Below are 26,548 nucleotides of genomic sequence, written 5' to 3' on the forward strand. Positions count from 1 at the left end.
AAAGAACAGTTGTACCTCATTAACCTTTTGTTGTTTTTATGCAAATGGCACATTCATAAATCAAAAGTAACGAATCATACCCCTCATTTCTCAATCTTTATTAATGAGTTCAAACAATACATTAAGACAATAAGAAACTCTGATAATAAGAACGCCATCAAAACATTAGATCTGTGTATTAGTTTCAATATATATGCATAAAATGTATAAACCCCCTGGCTTGTTTCTTCGTTGTTGTTCACTGTTCAACATTATTTTGTATTGATTTTTTACATTCAATAAAGTTTGAAAATAAAAAATAAAAAACATGACGCTGTTAGCCAAACAAAGAAGAAGAACAGCACGAGGCGCTAGCAGCCTTAGCTTGTTAGCAGGCTAGCAGCGTTAGCTTGTGTTGAGAGGTCGGTGGTGTTTTGTTGGGACGTTTGTGAGGTTTTTGGACAGAAAGGACGATACGTGGTTCGTGTGGGAACTCTCAGCATTTTCCAAAGTGTCGTAAATGAGTGAAGAAGTGTTGAACGGAAAGACAACGTGGATTGCTGTGATTGTGAGACTAGCAGATGATCGATCGGAGCTGCAGTGAAGAGGACGGCGGTGTTTGTGGGAGTTGGAGCTGAAGATCGGAGCAGGAACCATGTCTTCCCTTCAGTCTCTGAGAGAGTTGATCAGCGAGCGACTAGCTGCTGCTGCTGAAGAAATCTGCAGACTCTGTGAAGGAACCATCGTCCAGTACGAGCAGGAGCTCTGTCGTCAGCGCAGACTGCTGGATGTCATCTGGAAACCACAGCTGCAGCTACACCACATAGGTATGTGACCTTCATCAGAGAAACAGAGAAGAAGCCCTTTGAGATTCAGCTCCATGCTATAGCGGGGACAGACGGCAGTCAGCTCAGCTGTGTCCGCGTATCTGTCACATGCAACGCCGGGAGTCCTGGCAGCAGCAACGCTCCCTGGTTCACTGCAGGCACTGGGTCAATCAGAAACAGCACAAAAACAGCAGCACCTGCTTCAAGGGCTTAGAGGAACAGCAACAGGAGTCACGCAAGCAGCAAAAGCTGCCTGTGATCCGGCTATGGTTGAGGCCAAAACACAGTTGAACAGCTTTGGACGCTGCTCCTTCCAACCTGGAAGCCGCAGGTCTCAGGCTGATTCTGAACTGACAGATGGAAGAGATTCCATCCTCTGATGATGAAGCAGCTGCTGTGCAGGTGGTCTTCATCAAGAGAACCTCTGTCTGCCACATTTAGATAAATAGTACTCAAGGTAAAGTAGAGAGTAGGTATCCAAATGATTACTTGAGTAATAAAGTACTTGGATTCAAATCTACTCATGTAGTGATTAATTAACGAGTAACATCTCATTTGTGTCATAACAACACAATGAGGGTAATTCAGAAATAATGCAATAAAATAAATTTTAATGAGGAAGGAAATAATTACATCCATGTTTCAAAATTAATCATGAGGCAACATTTGCTGCAACAAATAAATGACAATAAATAGTTTGTAACCATTCCCTCCTTTTCTTTGTAAAATATTGTCTTTCTACCATGACATTCTTGATCATTTACTTTGATTTTAGTCATGGATATTTCGAACAAACTGAATGTTTGGAATTTGCTGTGGTGCCAATGTGCCATAGACAACACTTGGGAATAAAAATAAACAACAATAAGCAAAAATAACACAATGGTCAGAACAATAAATGGAAATACAATTGGGCAAACTGGATGGAGAAGGTGCAGCTAATGGACTGGTGACTTGACATGTAATTGAGAAGTCTAAGGGGGAGGAGTTTAAAATGTTCATGAGTCTGACTGCAGAGGGAAAGAAACTGTTACTAAGTCGGGGGGTTTTGGTCCAGAACCAAAAATGCTAGCATTGTGATCAGCATCATAAGCTGACTCTACTATTCTAAACTACTTTACTATTCTAAACTACTACTACTACTAAACTACTACTACTTCTAAACTTCTTCTAAACTACTCTACTATTCTAAACTATTCTAATTCCACTTAAGTTCATAGTCTGGTCACATCTCGCATCGACTACTGCAATGCACATCTCTCTGGTCTTACTAAGAAAACTGAACAAACCTCAGTGGTCCAGAATAAAGCAGCCCTTTTTTAATTTCTTTTTTTCTTTTTAATGAATTAAGCAGCGAGTTGCAGCGTGGCGTCTCTTCCTCCATTTGATCCATTGTGTCCACACCTTCATTTCTTTCTCTGGAACAAACGTCCCACTCTCACTGGAAGCCATGATGTTGCTTGCTGTTTCGTGTGTGTTATGATGTTGTTGTTTGTTGCTTGCCATGCCGCCTTGTGAAACTAGCGCTATGGAAGCTCTGGGGACCCAAAATGCACCATCACACAAAAACTTGATTTAGTTATTTTTGAAATCGCCCGGAACAAAAATTTTAAATTAATTAATTCAATCGGTTTATCGCAAGGCCTAAACAGTAGCTATCGTCACCAAGTATAAATGAGGAGTGTAGAAAAAATGCACACACTATAAGTGCTTTGAGCGTCTGGAAAAGTGCAAATAAATCCAATGCCTTATATTTATTATACAGTTACAGCGGGGAAAATAAGTATTGAACACGTCAACATTTCTCTCAAAAAACATCTATTGACATGAAATTTTCACCAGATGTCAGCATCAACCCAAGTAATGCACACATAGTAAGAAATCCAAACATTTATGTCCATAAATGAAGTTATGTGTAATTTGGATTTAGCTGTGCTGACCCTCATCCCAACCGGTTCACACTCGGCCGCAAACCGCCCCAATGCACGCTGGAGGTCCTGGCTCGATGAAGCCCACGGGACAACATCATCTGCAAAAAGCAGAGAGGAAATCCTGTGGTCCCCAAACCAGACCCCCTCCGGCCCCTGGCTGCGCCCAGAAATTCTGTCCATAAAAACTATGAACAGAACCGGTGATAAAGGGCAGCCCTGCCGGAGTCCAACGTGGACCGGGAACAGGTCTGACTTACTGCCGGCTATGCAAACCAAGCTCCTACTCTGGTCATACAGAGACCGGACAGCCCTCAGTAAGGCTCCCCGGACCCCATACTCCCAGAGCACCCCCCACAGGATACCACGGGGGACGCGGTCGAACGCCTTCTCCAGATCCACAAAACACATATGGACTGGATGAGCGAACTCCCACAATCCCTCCAGCACCCTAGATAGGGTGTAGAGCTGGTCCACTGTTCCACGACCAGGACGGAAACCGCACTGTTGTTCCTGAATCCGAGGTTCGACTATCGGACGGACTCTCCTCTCCAGTTCCCTGGCATAGACTTTCCCAGGGAGGCTGAGGAGTATAATTCCCCTATGGTTGGAACACACCCTCCGGTCCCCCTTCTTAAAGAGGGGAACCACCACCCCTGTCTGCCAGTCCAGTGGTACATTTCCCGACTGCCACGCGATGCTGCAGAGACGTGTCAGCCAAGACACTCCCACAGCATCCAGAGACTTGAGGTACTCAGGGCGGACCTCATCCACTCCCGGGGCCCTGCCACCAAGGATCTCGTTGACTATCTCGTTGACTTCAGCCCGGGTAATAGACAGGTCCACCCCAAAGTCCTCACCCTCTGCTTCTTCAAAAGAAGGCATGTCAGTGGGATTGAGGAGTTCCTCGAAGTATTCCTTCCACCACCCGACAATGTCCCGAGTCGAGGTCAACAGCCCCCCACCTGCACTTAAAACTGCCTGTGGAGAACTGCTTTCCCCTCCTGAAGCGCCGGGCGGTTTGCCAGAATTTCTTCGAGGCCAACCGATAGTCCTTCTCCATGGCCTCACCGAACTCCTCCCAGACCTGAGTTTTTGCCTCCGCAACGGTCCGGGCCGCAGCTCGCTTAGACTGCCGATACCTGTCAGCTGCCTCTGGAGTCCCACAAGCCAGCCAGACCTGGTAGGACTCTTTCTTCAGCTTGACGGCATCCCTTACTTCCGGTGTCCACCACCGGGTTCGGGGGTTACCGCCGCGACAGGCACCAGAGACCTTGCGACCACAGCTCCGAGCAGCAGCAGAGACAATGGAAGCGGAAAACATGGTCCACTCGGACTCAATGTCCCCAACCTCCCTCGGTACCTGTTTGAAGTTCTCCCGGATGTGGGAGTTGAAGACTTCCCTAACGGAGGGCTCAGCCAGACGTTCCCAAAAGACCCTCACAGTACGTTTGGGTCCAAGTCTTTCCGGCCTCCTTCACCGCCAGCGAATCCAACTCACCACCAGGTAGTGATGGGTAGACAGCTCCGCCCCTCTCTTCACCCGAGTGTCCAAGACACAAAGCCGAACGTCGCCTGAAACAACTACAAAGTCGATCATCGACCTCCTGCCTGGGGTGTCCTGATGCCAAGTGTATTGATTGACACCCTTGTGCTCGAACATGGTGTTCGTTATGGACAAACTGTGACGAGCACAGAAGTCCAAAAACAAAACACAATCGGGTTCAGATCGGGGGGGGCACTCCTACCAATCACGCCCCTCCAGGTGGCACTGTCATTGCCCATGTGGGCATTGAAGTCCCCCAGGAGGACAATGGAGTCCCCCGTTGGGGCACTTTCCAGTACCCCTTCGAGAGACACCAAGAAGGCCTGGTACTCCAAGCAGCTGTTCGGCCCGTAAGCCGAAACCACAGTTAGAGACCTGTCCCCCACTCGAAGGCGGTGGGACATGACCCTCTTGTCCACCGGGGTGAACTCCATAACTTGGCAGCTAAGCTGGGGGCTCACGAGTAAGCCCACACCAGCCCGCCGCCTCTCACCTTGAGCAACTCCAGAGTGGTAGAGTCCAACCCCTCTCTAAGGACTGAGTTTCAGAGCCCAGGCTATGTGTGGAGGTGAGCCCGACTATATCAAGACGGTATCTCTCAACCTCTCGGACCAGCTCAGGCTCCTTCCCTCCCAGAGAGGTGACATTCCATGTCCCAAAAGCCAAGTTCCATGACCGGGGTTTGGGCCGCCGAGGCACCCGCCCTCGACTGCCACCCAAACCACAATGCACCGGCCCCTTTTGAGGTCTCCTACGGGTGGTGGGCCCATGGGAGAGTGGTCCCACGTCGCTCCTTCGGGCCGTGCCCGACCGGGGCCCGTGGGAAAAGCCCCGGTCACCAGGCATTTGCCTGAGAGCCCCAACCCTGGGCCTGGCTCCAGAGTGGGGCCCCGGTGACACCCATCCGGGCGACGTAATCAGGTCCTTGATTTTGCTCATCATCAGGGGGTTCTGAACCGCTCTTTGTCTGGCTCGTCACCCAGGACCTGTCTGCCATGGGTGACCCTACCAGGGGCTTAGGCCCCAGACAGCTTAGCTCCTGGGCTCACTCGAGCTTTCAAACTCCCCCACCACGTTAAAGTGGCGGTTCACAGGGGAGAGTATTGAACACGCTTTCTGAAATTTATTTAATACTTAGTGCAAAAACTTTTGTTGGTGATTACAGCCTCAAGATGCCTCCTGTATGGAGAAACCAGTCGAATACATTGCTCAGGTGTGATTTTGGCCCATTCATCCACACCCGAGGTGGGCACTGAGGGCCGCATTCCTGCATGTTTTCCAGTATACCCTGCTCTGGCATGTTCTGAACCAGGTTATCAGCCATGAGTAGGGCAAGATTATTGGCTGGACACACCTGAACCAGGTAATCAGCCATGAGTAGGGCAAGACTATCTGGAAATCATGCAGACACACCGGCCCTCGAGGCCTGGAATTGCCCACCCCTGATCCACACAAACTGCCTTCAAATCTTCAAGGCTCTTCTGTGAACCCGGATCTTGAGTTCTTTACAAAGATTTTCAATTGGATTCAAGTCTGGTGATTGACTGGGCCATTCTAGCAGCTTTATTTTCTTTTTCTTCAACCAGTTGAGTGTTACCTTGGCTGTGTTCTTGGGATCGTTGTTTTGCTGAAAGATCCACCCTCTTTTCATCTTCAGCAGCCTGGCAGATGACAGCAGATTCTGATCAAGAATGTCTCGATACTTTTCTCCAGTCATTATTCCTTCAATGACATGAAGTCTACCAGTACCGCATGCTGAAAAACAGCCCCACGCCATGATACTCCTACCTCCAAACTTGACTGTTGGTATGGTGTTTTGGGGGAGATGTGCGGTGCCATTTTTCCTCCAAACATGTTGTGTCTTATGACATCCAAAGAGTTCAATTTTGGTCTCATCTGACCAGAGTATCTTCTCCCAGAATGTCATGGGTTTATCCAAATGTTGTCGCTAACTCCAAACAAGTTTCAACATGCTTCTTCTTCAAAAATGGAGTTTTTGCGTGGTGTGCGTGCATGGAGGCCATGGCGGATAAGTGCATTACTTATTGTTTTCTTTGAAACAACGGTACCTGCTGATTCCAGGTCTTTCTGAAAATCTCCACGAGTGGTCCTGGGCTGTTGGAGAACCCTTCTGATGATTGTTCTGACTCCTCTGTCTGTAATCTTGCGAGGAGCACCTGGCCGTGGCAGGTTTATGGTAATGCCGTGTTCTTTCCACTTCCGGATAATGGCCCCAATGGTACTCACTGGAACTTTCAGAAGTTTAAAAATGCGCCTGTAACCAATGCCTTCAGTCTGTTTTGCAACAATAAGGTTGCGTAGGTCTTTGGACAGCTCTTTGCTTTTACCCATCATGCAATGCTTCTTGTATAACACCTTGCTGGTGAGAAACCTTTTTAAAAGGCATCAATCAGGACTATACCAGCTGATATTACTTTGCACCAATAGGGGGCAGGTTAACCTTCTGAATACTGACAAACTCCAGCTGCTTTCTTGGCTTGCCAGACCGTTTTACCCCTCCTTTTCTTCATGTGTTCAATACTTATTCCCTGTGCCATTTCACTTTATTACACATAACTTCATTTATGGACATAAATGTTTGGATTTCTTTCTATGTGTGCATTACTTGGGTTGATGCCGACAGCTAGTGAAAATTTCGTGTCAATAGCTCGATTAGAAATGTTTTTTGAGATAAGTTCGATACTTATTTTCCCCGCTGTAGATGACATTAAAGACCTGTTTGCACCATTTATAAATTACTTTTCTGTAATTTCATTTTCTTTGAGAAAGTATTAAATAAATTATTAAAACAACATTTTGTATTATCTTCAGCAGGTTCAATCAACAGGTTATTGACAGCTCTCCTCATAGTGGGGAGGTGTAAGGGGGGCCTTTTTCAGCACAGTGGTGTGTCGCTGTGCTAAAGAAAACAAGCAATTTCGGTAACACTTTATATTAAGATTCGTGAACAAGCTTTAACACATTAACAAGCATTATAAATGAATTTAAAGGGTGTTAGTAAGACATTTATTAGTACAATAAGTCTAATAAGGTTTATTAAATTACTTAGTTAACACACTTACAAGTATTATTATTAGGATGTTTTCAAGATGCTAATGATACATTTATTGATATTATAGGTGACTAACAAATGTGTTAGTGTTAATAAGCTTAATAAGATTTATTTACAACCTTTGTTAACAACTTAAGAAGTATTATTATTGTTGTTTGGGGTTCAAGTAAGACATTTATTAGCATTATATATGTCTTGCAAATACCTGAAAGTGTTAAAAAGATTTATTAACATCTAAAGTCAGACCATTGTCTTCAAAATCCATATTACTAAACTGCTTATAAGCTTTACAAATGTATTAATTAACTTTGTTAACAGTTTATTAATTGTTTTGCAGCACCTTATCTAAAGTGAGGACAGTTTTTACCACAAAAAACACAAATCATAAAGATTGTAAAAATAACTTTATAACATTAACACAGACTAAACATACACAAATCTTTCTGTCAAAGATGTATAATAATTTAATTCAGACAAATAAAAAAAAATTAAAAACATAGACCGGTGTTGGCTGACTAGCATCATAGCTAATAAGGATAAAGTATTAGCATCTATCCTGGGTGAAACATTCATTGCAAATCCCATCACCAGGAGTCAATTCTCTGCATTCAATGCCAACTTCATTCAACCACTGTTGCCTTGCTTCAAAGTCCACTAGAAAGTTGCACAAGCCAGTAATTCTTGAAGACCGAAGACAAACCTATTACCTACAGGAGCCATGCTAAAGCTAACACTCTAACCTGCCCATCTTTGATTCCTTCCAGAATCAAGGTTCACTAATGTCACCATTGGCTAATGAATCTTGTCTGAATTAAATTGTTACATATCTTTTACAGAAAGATTTGTGTATGTTTAGTCTGTTTTAATGTTATAAAGTTATTTTTACAAGCTTTATGCTTTGTGGTTGTTTGTGCTAAAAACTGTCCTCACTTTAGACGAGGTGCTGCAAAACAATTAATAAACTGTTAACAAAGTTAACTAATACATTTGTAACGCTTATAAGCAGTTTAGTAAAATGGATTTATAAGACAATGGTCTTAGATGTTAATAAATCTTAACACTTTCAGGTATTTGTAAGACATCTAAAATGCTAATAATCTTACTAGCATCTGACACATTAATAAAGCCTATTAATTTATTAAGTTAGTCAATGAAACTTATTAAGCTTATGAACACTTAGGCTTGTGTCAGGCATCTATAATGCTAATAAATGTCTTACTTGAACCCCAAACAATAATAATACTTCTTAATTTGTTAACAAAGATTGTTAATAAATTTTATTAAGCTTATTAACACTGACACATTTGTTAGGCACCTATAATATCAATAAATGTATCATTAGCATTAGGGTTGTGCCGATGGACGATATCATCGTCCATCGTGATGGGTGACTGACATCCCGATGGAGAGACCACCATCGTGATGCCACGCCCCCGCCACGTTGCGCGTCGACACCAGAAGCCGCGGTTACATGTACAAAATATCTTGATGGGATCAATGGTCGGATTAGAATCCAACCGTGTAGATGGGCCCAGAAAAATGTTTTCAGAATATAAAAACGTTCACTAAGGTCACAATTTCGGTCGGAATAAATGATTTGCACATGCGCAGTATTCGCACATGCGCAGTTTGAAAACCGGAAGGGGATACAACTTCCGCCGAGCGGCTTTTTTTCCAAACTTTATTGAATGTTACAATTCAATACAAAACGATAACAGCGCCGAGCGGCTATATACATTGACATGTCAGCTCGGTAAAATACGAGATGATCTTCTAAACGTGCTTTTAATAATGTTACGGTTATTATGAAACACCTGTTCGCTCATCATTTGAATTTTAATCCGTGTGGTCAGTGCTTTTTCTGAACGGAGCCAGGATTAGCAGTATGCTAACACGGGCTAACAACATTAGCTTTGGGTGGCGCTGCATCCTGCGAATAACATCAGCCTTTATTTAGTCGGGACACGACTGGAAACACAAATCCACGTGATTGTTTGAATGTTTTCGAAGGACTGAGCGACATTTCTGCTTTGATGCTCAAACCTCTGTCTGCTGACTATCCGAGCTGTGCTCAGACACACGTTTAGACCCGGTTCTGAGTTCGGTTGCTTGTACCCCTAGAGCTGCGGGACGGATCGCAGTCTTAAATCTCCCACACATACCGCTCATGTACCCCCCCCCCTTCCCATCAAACACAAAGCTGTAAATCCGCACTCCGCCGGTCCACTTCGCCAAGTGCGGGAGCGGACTACTTCTTTTCTATCTTGCTTGTTACTTTTTCTGTTAAAGTCACTTCCCTCAGTTTATACTGGATCATCGCGGATTAACCATTTGTTGGGAAATAAAATGAAAAAAGCAAAATAACGAATATCAGTTATATAAGAACGAAAAATGTAAAAATACCCAACCCCCCCCCCCCCCCCCCCCCCCCCCCGACGATGTCATCGTCCATCCCGATAGTTGACAGCAAACATCGTCAACGGCCAAATTAGGGGACATCGCCCAACCCTAATTAGCATCTTAAAAACATCCTAATAATAATGCTTGTAAATGTGTTAACTAAGTAATTTAATAAACCTTATTAGACTTATTGTACTAATAAATGTCTTACTAACACCCTATAAATTCATTTATAATGCTTGTTAATGTGTTAACAATAACAAAGCATGTTAACGAATCTTAATATAAAGTGTTACTGCAATTTCTTTTATAAAAAAGCAATTCATTGAAAATGGTACAAGTTTAAATTACAAACAATGGTCCTTCAGGGGCTCCTTCTCAAACACTGGAGGTTGTGTTGTAGATAAGCAGTCACAGGTGGTAGGTTATCTTTCTAGAAGGGTTTATTGCAGGGTTGTCAAAAATATGGCCCGCGGTCCATATGCGGCCCGCCAGGTGGTTTAGTCCAGCCCACACATGAAGAATAAAAATCATAAGGATGGTTAAAAAAGAAAGCAAGTTTCTAGTCCAGGGGTCGGGAACCTATGGCTCGCGAGCCATATATGGCTCTTTTGATGGTCACATGTGGCTCGCAGCCAAATCTTTAATTATACTTTTTTTATCATTAGTCCAGTCCTTCTCGGGCGCGATGCGATGCCAGAGGCGCGCAGTAGTAGCGGTGCTTGGAGAGAAAAATCTGCGCCAGCGCTATAAGTTTACAATTATCTATTATTTCACAGAGTTTGTACCAACTGGAAACCTGTGAATTGCCGTGCCTAAAAGTGCGCACTCCCGTCTCTGAGAAAGAGCGCGCAGATGCGGGGACGGGATGTGTGAGGGAAAAAGCAGGGGGGGGGGGGGGGGGGGGGGGTGTTGTGGGGACAGGCAGCAGGTGAATCGCGCAGGGATTGTAAAAACGTAAAACCCGCTTCCCGTCACTCACTGCAGCGTGTGAGTGTGTGTTTGGCTCCCCCGTCTGCATGTGATCAGTCTGTCTCACATCTACAGAACATTCAGACTACGATCACGTTTAAAGTCTCAACGCCTGCATGAAGCAGAAACTCACCACGTATCAACCAGACTAGACCATCAGCAGAACTACCACGAGAAATACTCATCATTTATTAGCAACAGCATAACAATTAGGGTTGTGCCGATGGACGATATCATCGTCCATCGTGATGGGTGACTGACATCCCGATGGAGAGACCACCATCGTGATGCCACGCCCCCGCCACGTTGCGCGTCGACACCATAAGCCGCGGTTACATGTACAAAATATCTTGATGGGATCAATGGTCGGATTAGAATCCAACCGTGTAGATGGGCCCAGAAAAATGTTTTCAGAATATAAAAACGTTCACTAAGGTCACAATTTCGGTCGGAATAAATCATTCGCACATGCGCAGTATTCGCACATGCGCAGTTTGAAAACCGGAAGGGGATACAACTTCCGCCGAGCGGCTTTTTTTTCAAAACTTTATTGGATGTAACAATTCAATACAAAACGATAACAGCACCGAGCGGCTATATATATTGACATGTCAGCTCGGTAAAATACGAGATGATCTTCTAAACGTGCTTTTAATAATGTTACGGTTATTATCAAACACCTGTTCGCTCATCATTTGAATTTTATTCCGTGTGGTCAGTGCTTTTTCTGAACGAAGCCAGGATTAGCAGTATGCTAACACGGGCTAACAACATTAGCTTTGGGTGGCGCTGCACGTAAACGTGTAAGAATAACATTAGCCTTTATTTAGTCGGGACACGACTGGAAACACAAATCCACGTGATTGTTTGAATGTTTTCTAAGGACTGAGCGACATTTCTGCTTTGAAGCTCAAACCGCTGTGTGTGCTGACGATCCGAGCTGTGCTCAGACACACTTTTAGACCCGGTTCTGAGTTCGGTTGCTTGTACCCCTAGAGCTGCGGGACGGATCGCAGTCTTAAATCTCCCACACATACCGCTCATGTACCCCCCCCCCTCCCATCAAACACAAAGCTTTAAGTCCGCCCTCCGCCGGTCCACTTCACTAATTAAGTGCGGGAGCGACTACACTTCTTTTCTATCTTGCTTGTTACTTTTTCTGTCTCTCACTTCCCTAATTTAAACTGGATCATCGCGGATTAACCATTAGTTGGGAGATAAAATGAAAAAAGCAAAATAACGAATAGCAGTTATATAAGAACGAAAAATGTAACCCCCCCCCCCCCCGACGATGTCATCGTCCATCCCGATGGTTGACAGCAAACATCGTCAACGGCCAAATTAGGGGACATCGCCCAACCCTAATAACAATGTTATTAAAAAGAATCCACAGACTTATTGTACTTTAAAAATGTTGAAATTAAATCAAATGCACACATTCACTTGAATATTTAGTTTTAAACATATTGTAGAGGACTGAGTTGGATGGCTGTTGGGCCGCGTTAAAAGTTCTGGAGTTCATTGACCGCATCAAGCAGAGATCTGATTGGCTCTCAGTTCTGTCGCTCAGGTGGTTGTTAGGTAGTTTGGACCAATGGGGTTCAGCTATGGGCCGAATAAGGGAAATGGGAGGGCTGGAGCGGGAGCAGGTGAATATAAAGTTGGGAGAAGCGCTCTCTCTCGTCTCGTGTCGACAGGAGAGATTCAGGAGTTGCTGAATTAATTTTACGGCGTTTGTTGTGGTCTACAGTAACCAGAATAAAGAACCTTAAAAGAGGTTAAGTGTCCGTGCCTCAGTGTGGGAAAGGGACGCTACATTATTGTATGGCTCTTTCGAAATTACATTTAAAAATATGTGGCGTTTATGGCTCTCTTGGCCAAAAAGGTTCCCGACCCCTGTTCTAGTCCATTCCTGTGGCGAGTTATGATTTTTTTAAAAAATAACCGAAATGCGCAATTCCGCCACTAGGGGGAGCAAAGGAAAAGCTAAACAGGTGAAACAACATAACTCTGCATGTGCCAAAAACGAAACCTAACAGGTCTGTGTCTAGGTAGGCAGTAGTTTGGTTCCCTGTGAGCTAGGGCTGGGCGATAAAACGATAATTATCGTTATTGCGATATTACCTTTTTTCGATATTGAAATGAGTCTATTGCGATAAACTTTCGTTTTAAATGAACAAGGGAGAAACCCCCGGAAGACCCGCCCTCTTGTCCAATCAGAATTAAGTATCACAGGGCTAGACCAATCACTGAATAAACTGCGCCACGTCTAGTTAGAGTGAACGTTATTTACAAGCTAGGATGCAAGCTAGTATCTGCATGCGTTGCAAATCCTAACACTTGCAGAAAATGAATGTTCCGTCTGAAGAGAAGTTAACAAACTCGAGCCAAGCGGGCGCAGATGAAGGTTCAAGAGGCATTGTAGAACGGACCGGCCCGAAAAGTTCCGCCGTGTGGACGTTTTTCGGTTATCTAAAGTCGGATAAAAGTCAAAGTAACGTCTACTGAAAATTGTGCCAAAGATACGTTCCTAATAAATGTGGAAATACCACCAACCTTTTTTCTCAATTAAAGCAGCACCACCCCCTCGAGCATGCTCAAAGTCAGACTTCAAAAACAACGGTAAGACCTGCGCTGCAGCAGCAGTCTTCACATTCGGCATTTTCCAATGTAACGCCATACGACAAAAAAGTCCTTGGCCGCAATCTGTAGGCTTTTGTTCATTTAGCAGGAATCACACTGACCATGGTGCCTATTTGTTGCCTCACAGAATAGGAGGCCATTTAAGTTGATCTGTTGTTCTTTTTTGACTTGTCTTTGAAAGCTATTCGAAGTTGCACAAAGTATTTAAATAAGAACATTTTTGTTTTAAGCTTTCTTTAATTTCTTGAAGAGCATTTTAAAGAAACTGAGGAGTTTCTTGGGAGTTTTTTTTTAGTTTATTGCACTTTTTTTTTATTTTGACATAATTGTGTGTCAATTTTTTGTCTATTTTTCTGTTAAACTTGAAAGTTCAAACATTTGAATTTATTTGTGGTCTTTTAGAACTGTGTGCAATAAAGATTACTTTGAAAAATATAGTTATTTGATATCGTTTTTAATATCGTTATCGCACAATATGAAAAAAACAATATCGTGATATGAAAAATCCAATATCGCCCAGCCCTACTGTGAGCCTAACCATTGTTATGTTGCTATTAGAATGATCAGGGGCCTGTTTCAGAAAGGAGGTTCAACCAACTCTGAGGTTAAACTTGAACTCTGAGTTGGTCAATCGAGAGATTAACAACTCTGAGTTTTCTGTTTCAGAGAAGCTGATCCGAGTTAGGTCAATCAACTCTGAGTGGACTGATTCGGAGGTGAGCGTGCGCACCGCGACTATGACTAGCCATTATCAATGGAGCGCAGATATCACGAGTCACCATGGCAACCGTGAAAAAAAGAGGTCTGCGTATTTTTCGCCAGCTGAACTTGACGTGCTGCTGCAGAGTTACAGTGAATTTGAGCACATATTACGGAAGAAAAGCAACACCGCTCCATCTGCAAAACAGAGACAGTTAGCGTGGGAAAACATAGCTGCTCAAGTTAATGCCTAAGTTTGCATTTAAATCATTGTTATAAAATATTGGCTGTAATAAATTTTTGAATAGCGTACGGTGTGAAATATAAAATGGCGATATTTAGGTGTACTTTTGAAGTGTTATTCCTGGTGTAAATGCATGAAATGCTGCATAGTGTACAGAACCAATCTGGGGGAAAAATGCATTTAACGTCGGTAATGTTTAGAGGACTTTTTTGTTAACTTTCCCCTCTTGCAAACTTTGGTCAGTTTACTATTAATACATGCAATTGTAGCCGGCCTCACAGGGTTCGGTGTCGGTAGATGTGAATGAAATTATGGCGCTCAGACACACACGTCTGTTCACTCCACATGTCTCTTTATTATAAATCTTGCACAGCAGAACACATGCCCCCTACAGTCCCACTACCGTAACTGCAGTAGTAAATGGATTAAGAAAGTAAGCAGTACTAGCAAATTGTGTTTCCAAAAAGTAATTGTTACATTAATCTAATTCAATGTACCTGATTTCATTTTCATGTAGATGCAATCCTGCAGGAATTAAAAGAACATGGCAGCAGCTAAAAATGAAGTATAAAAACATAATTCAATTAGGTCAAATTTGAGCATATCATGGATGTAGGCTATGTTGACAATATTTGACATATGAAACATCTACATAGCAATACCTAATGGTGTTTTCATTGTATATATGTAATTGACTGCAACGAAAAACGGTAACGCTCAAACAAAAACATATGGGGAAATGACAAAAAATCGAGTCATCTCAAAATCCTCGCACGACGTAAATGTAATTCTCTACGAATTAATGCAGCCTCCTCGTCTATTGGGTCCTCCAAAGAAGGACAAGCCATTCTTGTCACTTAGACCGTCTCTGTGTGACGGAAATTTGGGCAATGAAGGTTAAAGCGAAAAATACCGCTTCATCTTTAAAAAGGGGAGGGGACCGGCAGAAACCTTGAGTTTAGAGAATAAAACCTGCTCCCAACCAGGTTAGGTTCACAGCATAAGTAACCATGGACACTGACTCCGAGTATAAGTTACCTCTCTTTCAGAAACGGGTTTGACTTACTCTGTTTACTCTGGTTTAACAAACCTCAGATTCTGAAACGGAAAACCCAGGGTTTCCCTGATTTCAGGGTTAACACACTCAGAGTTTACACTTAACCTCCTTTCTGAAACAGGCCCCAGTAGTGACACCCAACGACCAAAATTTTGTCAAAAAAAATAGGTTGAAGTGAAGTGCTGAGCTTTCCAGGAAAATGGAAACCATTTTATTTGTTCACGGAGCTGAATGCAAACCTGCATGCTTTGTATGTCATCAACAGGTTGTAGTGCTGAAAGAATATAACATTCAGCACCACTGTGTGACTCACCATAAGGAAAAGTGTCACCATTTGCAGTTAAGAAAACAAAAAAGATTTAGCAACCATTAGCTGGACCGATAAATAACCATTTGGATTTACTGCAGTCGTGACGTCAGTGATGGAGCAGTGAAAGCTATCTACCTTATTGCAAACAAGTTGGAGCAAACATCAAATCCATTTTTAGATGGTAAACTTATTGAAAAATGCTGAAGGCTGCAGAAGTCTTGTTCCCAAAAAGCAGTCGACCTTAAACATGAGTCTGTCAAGAATTACGATCAGATCCAACATCTCTGAGGAAACATGGGCAGCCATATGAAGGAATCCAAGCATTTATTGTTTTTTTCAGTCACTATTGATGAAAACACCAACATCACATATAACTGTGAATATTTATTAGAGGTGAAGAGACCGTCACAGCAGAGTTTCTTGAGTTGATGGACACAACAACAGCTGATGACATAGTCAGCTCTCTAGTCACTGCGTTGGACGATGTTGAAGTGAACTGGTCACTGCGTTGGACGATGTTGAAGTGAACTGGTCACATGAAGTAATTTTGGTCCCCGATGGCGCCCCATCAAAGATCAGTGGTGCTTAACAATACACAAAGTCTTCAAAACATAAAAAGGGCTTCTTCTTGTGTTTCTGCAGTCCTCCCCCAGCACTGGAGTACTGAAGAGGAGGATCCCTGCAACCAGCAAAGGAACTTCAGAGTGGAACAAGATGATCCAGAATCTCCACATTATAGAGAGGAACTGCAGGAACCAGAATCTCCACATTATAGAGAGGAACTGCAGGAACCAAAAACTCCACATTATAAAGAGGAACAGGAGTATCCAGAAACTCCACAATTTGAAGATGAACAGGGGGTCCCAGAACCTCCACAGATTAAAGAGGAGCCAGACAAGCTTTTCCTCAGTCAGGATGAAGATCAGATTGATCTGAAGCAGGAGACTGATACCTTGATGGAGATTCCTACTTATGAGGAAGATGAGAACAGTGAAGCAGATCTAAACAATCAGCAGAGCTTTAATGTAACTGATAGTCAGGATGAAGAAGAAAACCAACATGAAGAATCAACATCAACTACACATGAAGAGACAGAATCAACATCAACTACAGATGAAGAGACAGACCCACAGAACAGAGATCAGAGGAAGAGAAGGGACAGAAGTCATGTCCAAAGTGTGGACAGCTCTCACATGTCAGCAGGTCAGTGTGACTCTGATGTTAGAAAAAATCCCAAGAAGACAAATCTTGGTAAGAAATACAAACAATCTCCAAAAGAAGAAAAACTTACCTCCATCAAGTCTGGTAAAAACTCAAGAATAATTACTTACCCGTCTGACTACATGGAAACTGGGTCTGATGAAAGATGTTATATCTGTAAAGAATGTGACAAAAGCTTTTGTAACAAATCTCTGTTCCGAATTCATGCAAGCATTCATGCAGAAGATAAGAGATTTTCTTGTAAAGAATGTAAAAAAGGTTTTAGTCGTGTATCCCATCTCAAAGCACACATGAGAACTCATACAGGAGAGAAGCCTTTTTATTGTAAAGAATGTGAAAAATGTTTTAGTTACTTATCTACTCTCCAAATACACATTAGAACTCACACAGGTGAAAGGCCTTTTTCTTGTAAAGAATGTAGAGAGAGTTTTAATCAAATATCTAATCTCAACAGACACATGAGAACTCACACAGGAGAAAGGCCTTTTTCTTGTAAAGAATGTAGAAAGAGTTTTAATCAAATATCTAATCTCAACAGACACATGATAACTCATACAGGAGAAAAGCATTTTTCTTGTAAAGAATGTAAAAAAAGCTTTAGTCATTTATGTAATCTCAAAACACACATGAGAACTCACAAGACTTTCTCTTCACAAACAATGTAATAAAGGACTTAGTGTAAACTCTAAATTCTAAACTTTTCTGATCAGAGGTCAACAACTCAACCTCTGCACCACAGTCAAAGACTTTAATTTTACAAGAGGGGAAAAAGTTCTGTATCTCACAAAATGTGAACATTTTTTTAATGTTTAAAACTCCTGGGGTGAAACCCCAATGTTCAAATGAACTCCATAGCAACCAGAGTTTTCATTTCAAGTACACAGAACAACAGGCGGATTTACCACTTTGATGCAGTAACTCTTTTAGAGGCACAAGTGAGTATTTAATGTGTAAAAATTAAATGAAGTTTTCTAAATACTTAATTGTTGTAACATGATATTCTTACTTTCTAGGAATTCTCTTTGGGTTTTCATTTTTACATCAAAAGCAAAAAAGTAATGGATCAATGCATTTGAATCTTTGTGTAATGATATTAGAGAGAGTTTTACTGCTGACAAAATATGTACAACTTTTTCACAAAATGAGTTGTTTTAGATGTACCTGTAAATAGAAATGAGTTGTTTGTAATGAGTCATTAGAGCTAAATCCTGAATGTCTTCACTATGGTTGAAATGTTTCTTATACATTTTTAATTCTAACACTTTTAATTAGGGTTGTGCCGATGGACGATATCATCGTCCATCGTGATGGGTGAGTGACATCCCGATAGAGAGACACCATCGTGATGCCACGCCCCCACCACGTTGCGAGTTGACGCCATAAGCCGCGGTTACATGTACAAAATATCTTGATGGGATCAATGGTCGGATTAGAATCCAACCGTGTACATGGGCCCAGAAAAATGTTTTCAGAATATAAAAACGTTCACTAAGGTCACAATTTCGGTTGGAATAAATCATTCGCACATGCGCAGTTTGGTTTGAAAACCGGAAGGGGATACAACTTCCGCCGAGCGGCTCTTTTTCCAAACTTTATTGAATGTAACAATTCAATACAAAACGATGTTAAACAGCGCAGAGCGGCTATATACATTAACATGTCAGCTCGGTAATATACGAGATGATCTTCTAAACGTGCTTTTAATGATGTTACGGTTATTATGAAACACTTGTTCGCTCATCATTTGAATTTTAATCCGTGTGGTCAGTGCTTTTTCTGAACGAAGCCAGGATTAGCAGTATGCTAACACGGGCTAACAACATTAGCTTTGGGTGGCGCTGAATGCTGGCTGCACGTTAAACATGTAAGAATAACATCAGCCTTTATTTTAGTCAGGACACGACTGGAAACACAAATCCACGTGATTGTTTGAATGTTTTCGAAGGACTGAGCGACATTTCTGCTTTGAAGCTCAATCTGCTGTGTGTGCTGACGATCCGAGCTGTGCTCAGACACACACTTTTAGACCCAGTTCTGAGTTCGGTAGCTCGTAGTACCCCTAGAGCTGCGGGACGGATCGCAGTCTTAAATCTCCCACACATCCCGCTCATGTAACAAAGCACCCCCCCCCTCCCATCAAACACAAAGCTGTAAATCCGCGCTCCGCCGGTCCACTTCACTAGTCAAGTGTGGGAGCGGACTACTTTTCTATTTTGTTTGTTACTTTTTTTTGTTAAAGTCACTTCCCTCAGTTTATAGTGGATCATCGCGGATTAGTCATTAGTTGGGAAATAAAATAAAACGTAAAGTAAAATAACGAATAGCAGTTATATAAGAACGAAAAATGTAAAAATCCCCCCCCCCCGACGATGTCATCGTCCATCCCGATGGTTGACTGCATACATCGTCAACGGCCAATTTAGGGGACATCGCCCAACCCTACTTTTAATGTGATCAGTGAACATTTAATAAATATTTGAACACAAGGTAGTGACTACAGTATATATATATATATATATAGAAATCATTTAGTAGAGATGGGTATTGTTAAGATTATATAAATAGTACTCCTCTTATTGATACTGCTTTTAATCCTGTTTTCTTATCAATATTTTTATGTGTAAAAACAAGGATGGAGAAGACAATCTTTGTACCTGAAAACCATTTTAGAACCATTTAAAACATAATGCATTTGTAGCCCTGATTAATTTGAGACGCATACATCTTGCATACAGTCCCCGTATGCAGACACTAGGGGAAAACACCCTTTTGAGAGACGCTTCCTAAAGCGTTAAGGAAGGAGGACGTTTCTTCTAATGAGTTATATCACTAGAGGAGACACGCCAGCTTGGGAAGCCTGGCCGACGGTGGCGGAGTGCAACGCCGTCTTGGTGAGGTAGTCGGCGCCCACATGACAATGGATTCTATAGCCTTTGGTAGCATCTAAGTGGCTTTTATATAATTTATATATTTTCATATTTCTATATATTTATACGTATATATAACATATATGTATATAATTTATATATATACATATCATTTGTTGTTAAATAAGAGATACAGTCGGCCTTAAAATCTCAAACTTTAATGAAAAATGCATTGTTACAGGATTTGTTACAAATAAAAAATGATTACAAAGAATTTTCAATAATAATTTGTAAACATTTTGAAGTTTTAGACCTCTTTGGCATGTAATTTAAATTATTAAGAAGAGCCCAACAATAGGTATAGTAGCTATAGTAAGTCAATGATAATAACAACTATATATAATAACAATAAACAATAAGTCATTAATAATAATAAAAATGAATCAATAATAAATAATAACAAAAAATCCATAGAAAGTCAATAATAATAAATGATAACAATAGATCATTAATAAGTCCAAAAGTCAACAATAGCTTTACCCTACGGATTCATGCGAGTGATGTAACACAGATGGTAACACAGATGGGGTGGTGCCGGGTTTCAATTTTAATGTTTTTTTAAGTCAGCACCTCTCCTGTCTCTCATTCTCCTAGAAACTAAAGTCTAAGAAAAAAGTGGGCAGTAGAAAAACCTTGAGCACTTCAATAACCCCTTAATTGCAGGTTTTTCTTTCAGGTTCCATAAATGAAGCTATGGTGTTTCCTCCTCTCCCCATGGCCAGTTTTTCCCTTTATAAATTTATCTAAATATCTTCACCTATTAAGTTCAATTCCTGAAATGAAATAACTTTTAAATTATTCAAGATCTTCTATGTAAAAGGAGTATCTTTAGCAACTTAATCATGTTATTTTATAAGGTTAACAATTATTTAACAACAGCGAATATTGATTATTCATACTGAGTAAGCAGGTGGAGACCATATACTTTTTCTTCCAGTCCAGACTTCACTTTGTAGCTGTCAAGGATGTGGTTGTCCCAGGGAAAAAAATTACTAGCTGTGTTTACATGGGCAAAAGTCATCGAAAAGAACATCTGATCTGAAGAACGCACCGTTCAGAATAGTCTGCCCCGATCAGACTCGTTCGGATCTAAATTTCTTTCTGATGGAGATAGGTGGGTTATACCCATTGTTTATCCGATAGTTGTTCATGTAAACGGTCATTCCGATCGTGTGTCACTACTGCTCTGGTTTATGTCATGCATAGAGGGTGTTTCGCTGAGAGAAAGCTTTGGAGCGCATACGGGACGACCAGCTGCTCTGCGGACGCCCTGTGAAAAGCGTCGCTCTTGCCCCGTTGTCTCTTCACCTCTCCCCTCTCAAATTCAAATTAATTTTATTTATATAGCACCTTTCATGACAGCAAAGACAGCTCAAGGTCCTGTACATAAAAAAAATAAAATAAAATGCAATAAAATACAATAAGATACATTGAATTAGCCCCACACAATAAAATACACAAAAGACAAACACCAGTGTAAAATAAATAAGTAAATAAATAAATAAATAAATAAATAAATAAAAAGATAAAACAGTGAAACCAGAAGGTGCCGTGCCAGGATGCAGATTGCAGCATTTTTGCGGCATGGATTTTGTGTCCATCAAACAAGGCTGATGTTGTTAGTGCATGTTAGCCTCTCTTAGCCTGGCTTCTTCCAGCTCCGTTCTTCCACAAAAAAGCACTGACCACGTGGATTAGATATAAAATGATGAGCAAACAGGCGCTTCATTATATGCATAACATTAATAAAAGCACGTTTGGAAGATCGCCTCGTATATAACCGAGCTGCTGCATAAATATATGTGACAGCAAAGGTTTGTTTACAACGGGACACATTTCCCTTCCGGTTTTCTCGACACTACTGCGCATGCCCAAAGGATTTATTCCGACCAAAAGTGTGACCATGTGAACGTTTGTTCTAATCGGAAAAAGGTTTTCTGTGCCCATGTACACGGTTGAATTTTGATCCGACAATTGATCCGATCAAGATACTTTGCCCATGAAGAACTTTGATCTAGATGGACTTATCCTCCACAATTACAAAGTCATTACAGTGATTTCTTACTTTTACAGTTACTTTGATTTTCCTTGACACCCGTAGGTGACAGTTTTCAACACCTGTTCTGTCGGTGTGAACCATCAACAAGGCCAAGACTTCACAAGGAAAAAAAGACATAATGATTGAAGTTTTTTACCTGTGTCTGATGTTCATTAAAACTTAAATTAATATAAAAAAAACATCTAATGTGTAAATTGAACCCACTCTTTGATGAGGAACAACTGCTCTACTTATGCCATGTTTCTGTTTATGGCATAACAGAAACATACTTTCCTTTTTTGGGGTTTATGGAAGGACATTTATATACTTGAATGTAAATATCGACTTTCATTGATTTTTGAATGTTCAGCCACTGGATCCTTTGAAAGTTGATATCCAGTTAACATTGGACTTTTCTTTCAAACACATGTCACCTGTTGAGAGCTGTCACCTGCTAGTGTCAAGGACAATCTAAGTCAAGTCAAGTCAACTTTATTTATAAAGCGCTTTTAAAACAGCAGAAGCTGACCAAAGTGCTGAACAATGCAGAATAAAAACAAAACAACAAACTAAAACAAACAGAATAAAATCAATAAAAATCAATATATTAAATAAAAATAAATAAAATGAACACAAACATAGGAGTGAAGATGGACATTGGTTTTAACTTGGACAAGCAGATCAGTTCGGACCTGTTGATTTTCTCTCCTTTTTTATTTGCAACGTCTAAGATGGCTGACTCACAATCTTTACAAATATAGCAGAGTGTGGTAAAAATGCACTTGGGAGCAATGTTGTGTTGCTCTGAAATGGAGAATAATGTTGGATTTTAAGTTTTCTAACCAAAATAAAGTCTAAAGCTTGCTGACATACGTTCTAAAAACCACATGTGCTTTGACACAGGGGCTTTATCTTCAGTGTTTACATTCTTTTTGTTCCAGTAACTATTCAAGAGTTGACACAATCCCAGCAGATTCTAATGTGGAGAAGGCAGCCTCACACTGAGATGCAGCGCTGCACAGTAGGGACGTGATTACGTAATCACCTTGAATCAGCTGATTCTGCAGCCCAGAAAAGAGGCTTTGTTACGGTATATCAGGATGACCCAAATGCAGGACCAGACTCCAACGTTGAGGGAAGATCCAGAACTCTTTTAATAAAAAACACCACATTTGGTGGTTAAAACTCCACTAAAATAACCAGGGGGGTATTCCACAAAGCATGTTTAAACTAGCCTGACTTTAACCCTGAACTCTGACTGAAATCCACCTGAACTTGTTACTCTGGGTATGTCGGTTCCAAAATACCAGATATGAGTTAGCGTAATTATGCTTGACTTGGTAATCTTCTGATGGATCAGCAGCTGCTGCAGGTTCCTCTGGATGGAAACACATTTCTGCCAAACAGAACATCTGTTTGTCTTTGTTTGGATGGAAAACGGGGGGAAAAAAACTTCTTTGGAGAGAAATCTGCTTTGTTTCTTGTTGCTATGAGGTTGTTGAACAAATGTGGTCACTTTCACAGCTTCACTTCAAATGACTTCCAATAGACAGAAATTATCCATTTTTAATGTTTTTTCTGTAATTCTAGGTCTGATGTCTTCATACATGATGGCTAAAATAACAAAAACCAAACCAAATCAGTCATGGGGGGTATTCCGGGAAGCATGTTTAAACTAATGACTCCATTAATCTTTTTATCATCTTAATTACGGTAGTTATATTTTCCTGAACTCTCATATGTCTAAGTTTGAGCTGGCAGATATGCTCATTTTTATAACAATAAAAAAGGACGGAAAAAAATGCACGGAGTGCAAAAATTCATCAAAGAATTTTCCATCATTGTAATTACAGTCAGAAATTGTAGGGGTGCAATAAAAACTCATCATTCTCTCCCTCATGGTGCAGAGACTTGAGCAAAGTAGGACAAAATAACTCAGCAAAACACAGTAAAACAGCTAAACAACTAAACACCTTTGGTCAAAAACCCACACTTAAACTCAAATCCGTCCAGATAGGCAAAGGGAATGGTATCCCACAATCCCTTGCGAGCACATCTAACAGCAACACCAAAGTTACACCTACTTAATTGAATTAATTTGAATGAAAGGAAAATAATTGACTGAAAACTACGTGTAATTTTTAAGCTGACTTAACTAAAAAAAATATTTATCTTAACTGAAGCAAATAATTATGTTAGATCAAAGTAAAAAAGTTTCTCTTTCCAACATCCATACGTGGTCTTATCAGCCTCTCACGGTGGAAAAAGTATTATCTGAGCTTCTTCATCCACTAAATCATCTTCAAATGAACACTCCATGCTGCTTCACCTCTCTGTAAACAAACTAACCTTCAACTAAACCTGCTCCAGACCAGGTTATGTTCAGAGCATGAGTTGCCATGGCAACTTGACCTACCCTGAAACATACCTCCATTTCTGGGACCGAAAGCTGAGGTTATCAACTTCCTTAGCCTCAAACTTACCGTGGGAGCTAGCATAACCTGCTTTCTGGAATACCCTCCAGGTCTGTAGTCTGAACTTGTATTAGAAATGAGAAGGGCGACACCTTCTGGCTGTATCCAGAACTGCATCTTGTGCTCAGAAAAGTGTTGAAAATCCTCAGTTGTGTCTGTAAAATGTCTGCAGCTTTTTTGAAGACATGAATAAAGTCTGGATTTGATCCTTAATGAATCTTCATATTTCTTTGTCCTTCAGTCTTTCTTTCAGTCTCAAACACACTGGTTCATTTGATCCTAATGAGAACATGTGTGAGGCTCCAACATGGCTGCCTTCACTGCAGGTTCCTCTTCACAGCATGTGTTTGTGGATCAACACACAAACAACAACAGGTGCAGGTGAGGAAGTGTTGCTGTTGTTGCCTTTGCCTGCTTCCAGCCTACAGGCACAGTTTTCTGCTCCTAGTGAGGTGGAAAAGAAAATGAATGACACCAATTTTAGGATCCCAACTCATGACAAAGAGAAGAAATGTGGAGTTTGTCACGTCAACATGCTCAAGCCTTCTTTTTCCAGAGGGGAGTCCAACTGTCCTTCTAGTGATGCTCCGGTAGTCTCAGTCTCCATGTGTTCTCGTCCCTCAGAAGATCAGATTTCAGAGGATGGGCTTGGAGAGAAAAGTGGAGTTGTGCTACTGCTTGTTTGGGAAACTCTGAAATCTGAAGCCAACTAGAGAATTTCTGCTCATATCTGTCTCCACCTGCTGGTGGTGACATCATGGTTTGATGGAGGAGAAGTTGTTGCTGTTTTCTGATCCTCCTGGTCAGGCTGGAAACAGCCTGGAGATGTTGTTCATCCATCACAGGGTTTGGTCCAAAGCTCCAGTGCAGCCTCTCACCTCCTCCACCTTCCTCTTTCAGGCAGCAGAAGCTCCTCCTCTTCTTCAGCTGGATGATGCTGTCCTCCACCTGCAGCTGGACCTGGATGTTCTCACAGACCATGTGGCCTCATGGATCAGAAGGTTGAGGGTTCAAGTCCCTTCATGGTTGAAGTCAGACAAAAGAAGAGTTTGGTTTGGATCCTTTCTTGTCTTTCTGTTCTCATTGAGTCTCTTCTAGTTCCAGGTCTGGTTCAAATAGTGGAATCATCCAAAAGGATGAAAACAGTCCTCCAAGCAGACGTCAGATTGAAAAGCTCATCAAAGAACACATCCAACTAGCCAATCAGCAAAGCACTGACAAGCTGGACTTGTGCTCTCCTTCAGTGAAGAACCTCCTCCTGCTGCTCCTCCATCTTTGGCTCTGACTTTGGAAGTCTTAGCTCCTCCTCCTCACCATCACTGTGACTGTTGACGTCTTCCAACTCCTCCAGAAAGCTGTTTTCTGATGAAGCTCTAACATCTCCTCCCTGTTGCTGCTTTCAGTCCAAACTCACTCTGTTCATGTCAATTCACTCCAGAGAAAATCCTTTTTCTGGGAAGAATTTGCTCCAAGTTTTCCTCCAACTAAGAATCTGCAAACCCAGATGAGAACTCCCAGCAGGAAAAGAATTCATCTGCAGGAAACTAGAAAAAGGCCTTTTTGTGGGAGGAAACCATTCCAGATCTTTACAAACACCACAAATCCCAACTTTTCCTCCACTTAGCCTGAGTTTGGGTTCCAGGAAGCGGTGTGTGTTCAAGCTCCGCCCCCAGCAGCATCTCATGAAGCCCCTCCTCCAACATGAGGCCACTGGGGAATTCTGAATGAACCTTTACATTTCAACAGAAATTTCAAGCTAAAAACAGGAAAAAAACTCTCTTCATGTTTGAAAACAATCAAACATTCAAACAGGAAGAGAAAAAAAACGTTTGTCAGGAAATCAACAGATTTGATTGATTGTAAATCTTCTTCCTGTTGGAGTTTGATGAATGGAAGTAGAATCTGTAGAAAGTCAGTTGATGTTTTCCATTTCAGTAAATGAAGGTTTGATCTGCAGATTTCCTGATGACTTTCTGACTGGGATCCAGACCTGATCTAGACGTGACTCATGAGGAAGCAAACAGCACAGAAACTGCTCTGAATGTTCCCTCTTCTTCACTTTCTGTCTGACTTCAACCATGACGGGACTTGAACCCTCAACCTTCTGATCCATGAGGCCACATGGTCTGAGAGAACATCCAGGTCCAGCTGCAGGTGGAGGACAGCATCATCCAGCCGTCACAGACTGGGGGCGGAGCCTGGAGATGACT

The 26,548-nt window shown here is 41.6% G+C and overlaps 2 protein-coding genes and 1 long non-coding RNA gene across 4 annotated transcripts in view; 2 read left to right on the forward strand and 1 right to left on the reverse strand.

Annotated features, from left to right (window-relative positions):
- LOC144987221 (uncharacterized) overlaps positions 1 to 26,548 on the forward strand; it is a 223,153-nt gene that overhangs the window by 112,747 nt on the left and 83,858 nt on the right. The window lies entirely within an intron of this gene.
- Positions 1 to 26,548, reverse strand: part of LOC144986855 (uncharacterized) — a 265,622-nt gene that overhangs the window by 73,465 nt on the left and 165,609 nt on the right. The gene's annotated exons all lie outside the window — the stretch shown is intronic.
- Positions 316 to 24,551, forward strand: LOC144988187 (uncharacterized). The gene is made up of 2 exons (XR_013652020.1): positions 316 to 806; positions 16,321 to 24,551. It is a non-coding gene; the product is annotated as an uncharacterized LOC144988187 (long non-coding RNA).

Source organism: Oryzias latipes, chromosome 2 (genome assembly GCF_053564925.1).
Source record: "Oryzias latipes strain Hd-rR chromosome 2, Olatipes_Hd-rR_3.1".
In the NCBI taxonomy this organism is placed as follows: Eukaryota; Metazoa; Chordata; class Actinopteri; order Beloniformes; family Adrianichthyidae; genus Oryzias; species Oryzias latipes.